Consider the following 10678-nt stretch of genomic DNA (forward strand, 5'->3'; position numbering starts at 1 on the left):
GCTGTTGATACAAAAACTGGCCTCCTCAATGTCCTCCTCTGCCCAAGGGCTTTCCTCTTTATATAATCTGTATGTATATAATAAATTTGATTCAATGACTGGTTTATGTAAAAGAAAGAAACAGATTCTTGAGCAAGGAATGACACCCAGGATTCCCTCACCACCTTCCCCTCACTGCAAGCAAGCAAGTTGCCTCAGCACTCAGCCAGAGAGTTATTCTCCCTTCGTCCATCCATAGCCTCTTGGGGCGCTTGTACATATGACAACGTTACCATGTACACATGACAAACATTTCCCTTTGTATGGCTTAATGGAGTCACACATTACATGTATGCGAATTTTGGGGGGTTTTAATTAGTTTGTGTCATCACAAACTAAACCATGTCCCAATGTAGTTTAGTTTGCAGTGTTGCAACTTGGAACGTTACAGCCATTAATCGGTCAACTTGCCCCTGATGACTGGAGAGGTGGGCAGGCTCTGCCAAAAAAAAAGTATCGGGGCCCTCACCACTTCTGCCTTCAGCAGGCATCTGCAGCCACCAGGACACCTGAGGCCACCTGGGAATGGGCTGGCTGTCCCCTGGGGCAGTACAAGTAGGTGCCAGGAGGGTCAATGGGTATGCTGGTGGCTGGAAAAGGTGGCAGGAATGGTGCACAGGGCACTGGAAGCCCAGGTGGGCTCAGGAAAGGGTTGGATCAGGCACTTCTGAGCTGGGGCAGCACCCAACCCACTAGCAGCCCACCCAGATGGCCCTGGGGGGCACTGCCAGCATGGAGGGAAGGACCAGGACTCCCCACAGCTCAGGGTCCACTCAGCCCACTGGCAGCTCACCCCCTACCTGTGGGAATGGTGGGCAGGCTCAGCAGAAAAAAAAGGATCAGGCCATTCTCCACTTCTGCCTTCAGCAGGCTCCTGCAGCTGCCAGGACAATGACATGTATATAGTGACAGAAAAATGAAACCCACTGTTTCACTTAAAAACTTACCATTTAAATTTAGGGGGGAAAGAATGCAACCCTGAAGGATTAACCCCCCCCCCACCCCGCCCCTTCTTGTGTACAAGCTCCTTTGTATCTTTAATTGTTTCTTGCACAGTGACTGCTCTACAGCCATCCCTGTTGAAGTGCTCCATCTCACAGCAATTTACAGCCTGGCATTTGGTGCACACTCCAGTATGGTGTCAGATGTATGTGGGAATCTCCTCACACAGAGGATGGAACTGAACCCAGCTCAGTGCTCTAATCACTAGGCAATTGCATACAAGATTGGAGCTGCTATCATCACCACTGTCTAATTTTAAAAGAAACTCAGAGAGACACCAGGGTATTCTGTTCGAGGGCTCTTCTGTTCACTGAATTCCTCCAGAGTGGAGAAATTCCTCCATAGAGAAATGACTAGATCCTAGATCTCAAAATAATCTGGTTTTGAAGTAGGGCTGAGCAGTAGGGGTGTGCGAAATGGGCCCTATTTGATTTGGATTTGTCCTGAATCAGGGACAATTATTTGATCTCTTGATTCGGATCACTGTCCCCAATTGGATTCAGCTGAATCCGAATATGACAATTTGATGCTGATTCAGCAAATCAGCAATTCGGACACAGGCACAGCTTTAAAAGTTTTTTTTACATTCCTTGAGGTAGCAGTGCGGCCCGTGATTGCTGCGGTGCTGGATTGGATGGAGCATCCCACAGCAGCACGGGGGGCTCTCCAGCATGCTCGGCAGCAAACCCGTAAGTATACCAGAAATACTTCCCGTCCACTTCCGGGTCTTCTGGGGAACGTGCCGGGCCCCCTCTTCTGCCCCCCCCAGCCTAGTGATCAGCCACAGGGAGAACCCAGGTGGCCCCCCAGACCCAAGAGGCACCAGTCGCCAAGCCGGGGAAGCACAGGCTCCACCCCCCAGCACACTCCCTGGTGGACCCGGAAGTGTTTCTGGTCCACTTTCAAGTTGGCTGCCAAGCGCGCTGGGGAGCCCCCCGTGCTTCTGTGGGGCACTGCACCTGCCCCAGCACCACAGTGTTTAGAGCCCCTGCTACCTAGAAGTATGCAGAAAAAACATTTAAAGCTGTGTCTATGTCTGAACCACCGAATCTGTCCAAATCGATTCAGAGGGTTCCGAATTGATTTGCAGAGATGAAAGGGTCCTCTGATTCAATTTGGATTTGGAGGTTTGGCCACCGAATTGGGCCAAATCTCCATTGAATCGAATCAGGGACCAAAACTTCTCACAGCCCTACTGAGCAGCTCACCATCTGTCAAGACTGAGTGCTTCTGAGCATTTACAGGGCTGGAATTTGGATGCCTGGGGAACTTTATTGTAGAAAACAGAGATGCCTATAGAGTTCAGGCAGCATCCAAGCAGAGGTTTTCAGTATTTGCATTTTATTCTTAAGCACCACAGTCCTCTTCTGGATATAAGTTACTTGCCTAAAGTCACACAAGGACTTTTCTTGTATTTCTCAGGTTTGAGACTAGAGCCCTAACCATTGGAGAATCTTTCTTATGCTTGAGGCCATATTTCCTGCCTCTGTGCTGTTTGTTGCAGTTGCTCAAACACCTATACTCACTTGAACATCATCAACAAGATGATTCACATCTCCACCCCAATATGCTGCATGTTGCTTCTCATTTATATCTTCAGGCCTTGGCCCTACAGGTGCACTATAATATTAAGAGCTCCGGCACTAACACAGTCCATCTGTGTGGGAGAAACATTAATTACAGGGCCTGAGGCAAGGGTGCTTTGCTCTTGTTGGTTGGCAGATAGGAATGGAAATAGTGTTTGGTTTTGGTTCCATGTAGTTTTAAATTTCTTGTATAAAGCTGTGTTCAGACGGAGTGGTTCAATGGCCGAGGGTTTTGCTGCCAGGGAAGAAGCCTACATCTGGTAGGCTGTAGGCCAAGGAAGCCATCTGTGTTGTGTTTGGCAGGACCAGGAAGTGAGGAAGCCATTTTACTGTTCAGCAACTTCTGTTCACCAGCATGCTTTTTTGCTTTAAAGTCTGTCAAACGTATCCTTGGTATAACTCTTGAGTTACACTATACATGAACGTGGGAGTTTATGATGAATTGAAGATTATTCTTCATTATGCTGTAATGTTTCCAAGCACTGAGCAAACATTTCTCTTTGCACTTTACTTTATGGCTAGTAAGAATTTCTCCCCATTTCACTGATAATTTCAAGTTTCATTTTAGAGAAAGGAGTTGCACCTGCTGACATCAGCAACTGTGTTCAATCAGGATGAAGGTAAAAATTTCCTCTGCTAAGGTCACTGTATGCATTATTCACTGTATGAATGTTCTGTCTTCCAGGCCCAAAATTTAGATCTATGTTACTGATAGGATGTAGGAAGTTAGACAATTAACAGGCAAAAGTGGTGAACATCTGAAGCCTGCTGGAATTTGCATCAGTTTCTTTTTTAGTTGAATCAGCTGGGATCCTACTGAGAATGCCTCACATTTACTGTTCTCTAATACTGAATGCAATACTAATCAAGAGAGGGGTTTTAATGGAGGTGTCAGCTTGTCAAAGGACAGCATATCATAAATGCTAGGGAGTCATTTACAATAATTATTTTATATGAAGCTTTTTCATGTAGACAAGTCCTAAGGCTTCTTTTTTTAGAAGGGAGTGCTGTGATTTGTTCCTGCTTTTAATCGGTTCAAACCCTCTGACAAAGCCCTGACTATTGTGATAAAAGTCCATTTATCAGGAGCATAAGGAGCAAGAAAAGCTCATCTTCTATATGCAGTTCATTATGGAGCAGTCGCATACTCTGTAATACAGCTAGTTAATTTGTCAGGCTCCTTTGCCTCTGGCATTGATTAATATATTCCACATTGTTCTGAACAGAGAGGGGAAAGAGGATATGTAGATTTTGTTCGGTTGAAAGTACAGTGCATGCTGTCTTGCCATGATACAAAATACAGCAAATACCTTCAAATCATTTTAACAAACAAACAACTAATTAGAGCTGTATGAATAAGAAATAGGACCTCAGTTGCTTTGTCTAACCAGAAGCAGATTTGGAGCCTCATAGCTTTAAGCGGTAGAAACACCGTTCTGAAACAGAATAAATAACCAGCTCTTTTCTTCGTGACTGCAATTTGATGCTTGAAGCCTACGGTTACCTGGAGGGCATGCTGGACCTAATTCTACAAGGCACAGATGAGCATCTTTTTTTTCTGAACTCGGGCTCAGATCCTTCAATGTGCTTATGGGGTGAACTCCCATTCATTTTAAGGGAGATTAGATATATTCATATTTTTAAGGACATGGGTGTCATTACCCCTAGGTGCTCTTGCAGGACTAGATCCACAGTAAAAAAATGTACCTGTGAGTCTATTGAGGACATAAGTGGAGGGAGAGATGAAGGAACAACATACTGTGGTAGTTTATACTTGTTTTGCTTTAATTTGACCTTTGTATATGTATTTTTTCTCTTAACTGCTTTCTGATTATGAGACATTAAGTGTTTCTAAGAAATGTGACAGTTTTCCACATGTTGTGCCAGTAGCATAAGGACTCTGCATGGGAATGTGGAAATAGGGGTAGGGAGAAGTGTGTTTCTTTTGAAATTGGAAGGAGCAATATTGGCTGTTACATTCCAGTTCCAGGTGCTGTACATTGGCAGAAGTCTATCAACTGCAAAAGAAGATAGTCTCTGCAGTGGCTATGGCAATGGACAGCATGAAACGATCACTACCTATGTGCAATATTTTTGTATTACTATTATGACTGCTATATATGATTCCTTAAGGTGTTGGTCACCTTCTAACTTCAAGCCAATTTCAGTAAGAGAGATTATCTAAGACTTCATTTTTAAAATATGCTTCTTTATCCTTTCCTTCTGTAATGCTGTCAAAATACAAGCAGTCAAGGGGGGGGGGGGGGGGGTTGTTTTTTTTTTTTTTTTTTTTTTAATTAAGAATCAAATAATTACTTCTGTTTTTTGTTTTTCTAGCAACTAAGATTCACTAGCTCAGCAACTAGCCCAGTCTTGGCAGTTCAGTGTAACTGAAGAATTGTAGATATTGCAATTTCAAACAATTTTAGTATGAAAATTTCAAAGCTGACAGACTAGGATTCCTAGTTTCCACTGGTGTTTACTGTTTTGATTTTCACCTAGTTACAGTTGTACCATGTCCCTTACTAATATCTGGTTTCATTTTTAGTAAAGCACCTAAGCACACGTTGGACTTGCAACTGAACTTTTGAGCAGTCCCTGTCTTTCCAGATGTGTATACCTTATTGTATGATGCCAACACAGAATCAGCTCAGCTGACATAATGTTGCAAAGAGTAGATTAAAGTAGCAAAGCTAGCAAGAATTTAACCTGATCTGGGCTGTTGGAGAGTTGTGGTAATAAATCATGGGGAAAGCTGTCATCAGAAGAGCAGCTGTTGTATGATACAGTTCAAAACAAATGTGGACTGGAGTTTTCAATGGCAAGGGCCAAATCCAGCGTCTCTTGCAATCACTAGGAGCCTTTCTGTGGATTATCACTGGGCTTCAGATCAGTCCTTTTGAAAAAAATGCAAGGCACCGCACAGAGGGTCTGCTCGAGCAATGCCAGTCATGATAAGCAACATAACTGAAAACTAGACTGCTCAGAGGATTAGAAAACATATTGTACAGACCTCTCCTATATTGGTAGAGACAGTCCCAAAGGAGCACAGTAGGTATAACTAATTACATATCTTTTCACTAAAAAGAACAGGATTTAGATGGTCAACACCTTAATATTTTTATACTTTTTAATTATTTGAATTTTGTAAGAAAAAGAATAAATCTAAATAACACATGCCTTTATTTTGATTTTGATCAAAATCATCACTGTGGTTTTGATCCTCACAGAGATGTTTGCTGATGGCTTTCTGTAGACTAAAAACATATTTTAGATTTTTCTTTTCAACAAAAATCCAAAACATTAAAGAAGTATTGCAAAAACTTTTCATTCTCAAATTTTGTGCACATTAAAAATGCACATTATGGGGGTTTTTTTACTAGCCCTGATGGCAGGTTGTCTTTCTGTACGCCCATGTTTGGTGGTTGCACGCACTAGAATTCACTCCATCAAAAATTGAACTCTTCTGTCTAAAATTGCTCAATTTCCCATGTTTAGCCTCAGATTAGGCAGTCCCTTTGTTGAAATAATTCTTTGTAGAAGTAAACAAAGACTGTATTTTGTGTTTGTAATAATTGTAGTGTTTGAAAAATATTTAATCATTCTCACTCTAGGTTGTGACCTTTCCCCTTTTCCCCCTGTGAAGTCCTTTAGCCTCAAGCTGATATATCCTGTTTGGCTGAGCAGGGGACTTCTTCTGAAAAGACTTGGATATCATGCTTGACCCTGTTTACTCATAAGAGGACAGAATTCTTCAATGAGTCTCCTACATTTGATTCACATGGACAATAGCCTCTGTGTCTAGGGAATTACAGAGCAGAATTCCAGCTCATGGGGACTGCTTACATTCCCAGCCTTCATATTTCTTAATTTAATATTGTGAGTCATTTCCTATAGAATGTGAACGCAAGACTGTTTGTTTTTTTACTCCACTCTGAACTAAGAAGGGGGAACCCCGGAATACTGGGCCTCTCTTTGTGCAAGACTTAGCAACTGATTTCTTGCCTAATCTGCACTTTCTCAGTAACTTGCCACATGAAGTTCATGCCAGGCTTTCCATTTGGCTATTTTGGTTTTCAGTAGCAGTCCAATTGAATAGCATCCTTCAGTTCTCTAGACCTGGGATGGAAGAATCAAGATCCATAAGATGTTTGGGGAGATCAATAACCTAATTTACTATCAACTTGAATACCCACTTCTAAGATGTTAAAGAAGATCCATCAATTGAAGACGGAAGTGAAAAGGGTAAAGGACAAAGACCAGGTTCTGAGTTTTTATTTGTTGTAAAGTGGAAGTAACTCCATGACTTACATTCTGTTACAATGAACCATCGTGATTTCATGGCTCCAGGTTGTCATTAAGCCACCTCTAACAGTATGGTAGGGAGATTCATGGAGTCTTCTGGCTGTTTAAGAAGAACTAAAGAATGGCAAAGCCTTCTTTACAACGAGAGAGGTAGTCTCCAAGGTGCCAGGCTTCCCTAATTTAAGCCTGATTTAAGACTAACACAGCTAACTAACCAGTTCAGAGAGGCATATTTAAGAAATCTGTGGTGTCTGTCAAATAACTGGACACTCCAGTGGCATATGAGATGCCTCTCTGAAATGCTTTGTCTTTAAGGTGCTACTCTGCCCTGCTTTCTGCCTTCTCCAGGATGTTTTCATTTCAATACTTCAATTTTTTAAGCTTGAGAAACCTTCCTGATCTTAAATTTGGTAGAATTTATATGATTACCTTTAACCAATATGTATATAGCCATTTAACCAATATGTATATAGTCCCAATATTTATGTGCATCAGATTTTGGGGACATGTTGTGAAGAAAGCTCAGGTCATACCAGATGTAGCAGTGGAAGCAAAGGCATGTGGTTTCTAGGAAGCCAAAAGAACTACAGGAGCAGTACAGTGAATTTTCCACCCAAAGACTTCTAACTACTACCTTTCAAAGAAGGCTGCTCTCATTACCTTCACATTACAAATGGGGAAGGAGAGGCACACAAGTAATGAAGGTCACAGTTAAAAGTGCTGACTGAGTTCAGGGTGTTCTGATTTTAGAGTGCCCTCTTTGAGGAGCACAGGTGTTTTACACTGCAATCATTTAAAAAAATAACTCAGTGGTTGGGTCTGAAAGTTTTGACCAAGGTCACTGAAGTCAGGAATATAATTCAGGTTTCCTGACTCCCAAGCCCATGGTGTAAAAAGCAGACTGTCTGGTGCCACTACCAAACTCCTTAATGTTCTCCACTGGTTTTTGTTTTTTGTATGTTTGTTTTTTTGCTACTTCCATTAGTCTCCCATAAAGCACTTTTAGACAGAGTGAAGTTTCACATTTTAACAAGAGATCTGATGTTTTATAGACTTGATGTTTCTCAGCTGTTTGTTCCTTTTCTTAGTTTTTTTTTCTCATCTTTTCCCATTTCCTTCCCAACAAATCCACTTTGAATGAGCAGTAGTAATTTAATGGTAAATAGTTCCTTTCCATCCATTTGTGGAATAATAGCGATAAAAAATGTTGCGCTCAAGAGGAAGCAATCTGAGCAATCTTTTGTTTAGAGAGCTAAAATAGGAATTGGGTTCAGTTCTTTTCTCTGCCACAGACCTCTTATGTGGTGTTTGCCCAGTCACTTAATCACTTTGTGCTTTAGTTCACCATATACAAACTGAGACTATTCCCCACCCCCATATTTTGTGTCTTGCCTATTTTAATTGTAGTTTCTCTTCACTTCCTATTTGTCTATATAGTGAATTACAACAGTGCAGGCTGCTGTTGAATCTAATTGGAGCCTTCAAGCAATATTGCAATATAGTTTGAGAAATTACTTTCATAAAGAGAAAATTAGCTTTAAAAACAATTATTTTTTCCATGCCAAATATCTGAGATGAAGCCAGAATTTAACAAATTACCATTTTTATAGGCAGATAAGGAGAACTCCAGATCCATTTTCTTTTTCACTCCCTGGCTTTCTCCAGAATGTTTTCAAGTTGTTGTATACTAAAAAAACAAGCTTGTCTATAATATGCCATGCCTGGCATATATCAAATGTTCACAGTGGGCTATAAGCATTAACCAACTATGCTAAAATGACAGTCTCTATCATGATTGCTGGCCCCTCAATTATACATTATTACATAGGCAGCTGTTGTTGCCACTGCAAGTTCATATTAGTGACAAAATTGCATGTTAGTGCAATATTTCTAGTTCACAAAATCTTCAAGTAGGTCTACAGGGATCAAAAATGGGGGTGGCATATTCCCAGTTGTTCTGTTTTGGTTTTTCCTTGTTTTTTGGAATACATCAAACTGTAAAAGCCATAAAAACATTCCTCAAAATATTCATGATTTTGTTCTTAGCAAGATTAAATCCACAACTTTGCCATCCTAAAGTAAACATTTCACATTTCTTTAGCACAAAAGAGAGACTTTTAAGCACATTTCAGGGGGATACATTTGATTATGCTTGAAATTTAGGTCTGTTTCACAGTGAAAATGAGTCTTTTTTTATTCCCCGCGTGGGGTTTTAATGCTAAATTTCACTTTGTGTGGGCATCTGAAATTGCAGCAAATGCAAAAGCCTACATGCTGGAAAGGCTTTGTAGCACACTGAATGTTTTCATGGTCAGAGGATTTCAACGGAAATGCTACATGTTCTAAAGTAACAAGGGTCCGTGGTAGTACCTTAAACTCCCATAGCAAGTGTGTTTTTCTTTCCTTGTGCAGGCCCGTCTTCTATTACAGCCCAGACATGACAGAAGTGGATTATACCAGGCCTCTAATTACCTTTCCTAAACTTTTAGAGTGACCTGTAACACTGCCCCATAGCAATGAACTTTCTCCCCTCTTAGACTCAATGGGTTATTGTGCTGTTGTCTGACTCCAGCTGCTTGTCATTCTAGAGAAGTGCTGACTAGGAGGCAGCAAGTTTGCATTTGATAACTGACACTTATTGCTTCAGACAGACAAGGGTTTAAATTCTCTCTCCCTTGGGAAAGGTGATGTTTGTGAAAAAACTTGGGCCAAGCTCCTGTCTGTCACTGAAAGATGAGCTAATCTTTTCCCTTGACACCGGGTGAAGCCGTGAGCAGCGGTATAGCAGTCCTCATTTTGCCATCCAAAAACCACAGAGGAACACACTGCAAAGATTGCTTTAGCAGCTGCTTTTCTATCTTTTCTAGTTTTGTTCTTGCTCTTATAGCCCTTTGGGCTATTTTGTGAAGCAATAATTTGTTTCACTGTGCTCTCATGATACTGAGCTAATGGAACCCACATTGCAGGACGATGTGGAGGAAGGAACTTTCTTGGCCAGACCTTTGGCTACTGTAAACCTATTGAAACTAGTATAATAGTGCTGAATTTTTTTATGAGGATCTGCCCTGCCAGAGGCCTTTTGTGTTGTTTTCCCACTGAAGATCCCTTGTTCCCTTGGTGAGGCACCCCCTGCCTGCCCAGCAGAGCAGCGGGGGGTGGCAGCACAGAGTTGTGCCCCCTGCTGCTGCCAAGTGAGCAGGGGGTGTTTGGCCATGGTGACACGGTTGACATGGGGCTCCTGGGGGGAGGACAGCAGGGTGGAGAGCCCCAAGCCTGCAGTGGACAGCTGGCATCCACCCCCACCCCGTGTAAAAAATCTGGGAGACATATGCTCTCCCCCATGCCCTCCTCCCCAGAAGTGTGCACAGTGGCAAGGAGCCAACCCCTCCTGCCCCCTGGACAAGCTGTCCATAGCTTTGTCCTACTCCCCGCCACAGCCCCAGGCCTCATGCACCACCCTAGCTGGGCAGCACCCCCAGGCCCAGCCCCTGCCTCACTCCCTCCCTCACTGCAGAGGCCTCAATCTGCACCCCCTTGATAGACTTACCTACAGGCAGCTGCTCTTCACTGCTGCCTGGGGCTGTATTCCTGGCCAGGTACAAGTGTGTGTGCACACACCTGCATGTGGCACCCCCTGCGTCCTGCTTCCTGCAGCCCCTCGCAGGCTGGAACTCTGCCAGCTTGTAAAGAGAAACCTGCTGTTTCCCATGTTTTCCCAGAATGAGTAGAAAACCCAGATCCCTACA

Source organism: Alligator sinensis, unplaced genomic scaffold, assembly GCF_000455745.1.
Source record: "Alligator sinensis unplaced genomic scaffold, ASM45574v1 scaffold323_1, whole genome shotgun sequence".
In the NCBI taxonomy this organism is placed as follows: Eukaryota; Metazoa; Chordata; order Crocodylia; family Alligatoridae; genus Alligator; species Alligator sinensis.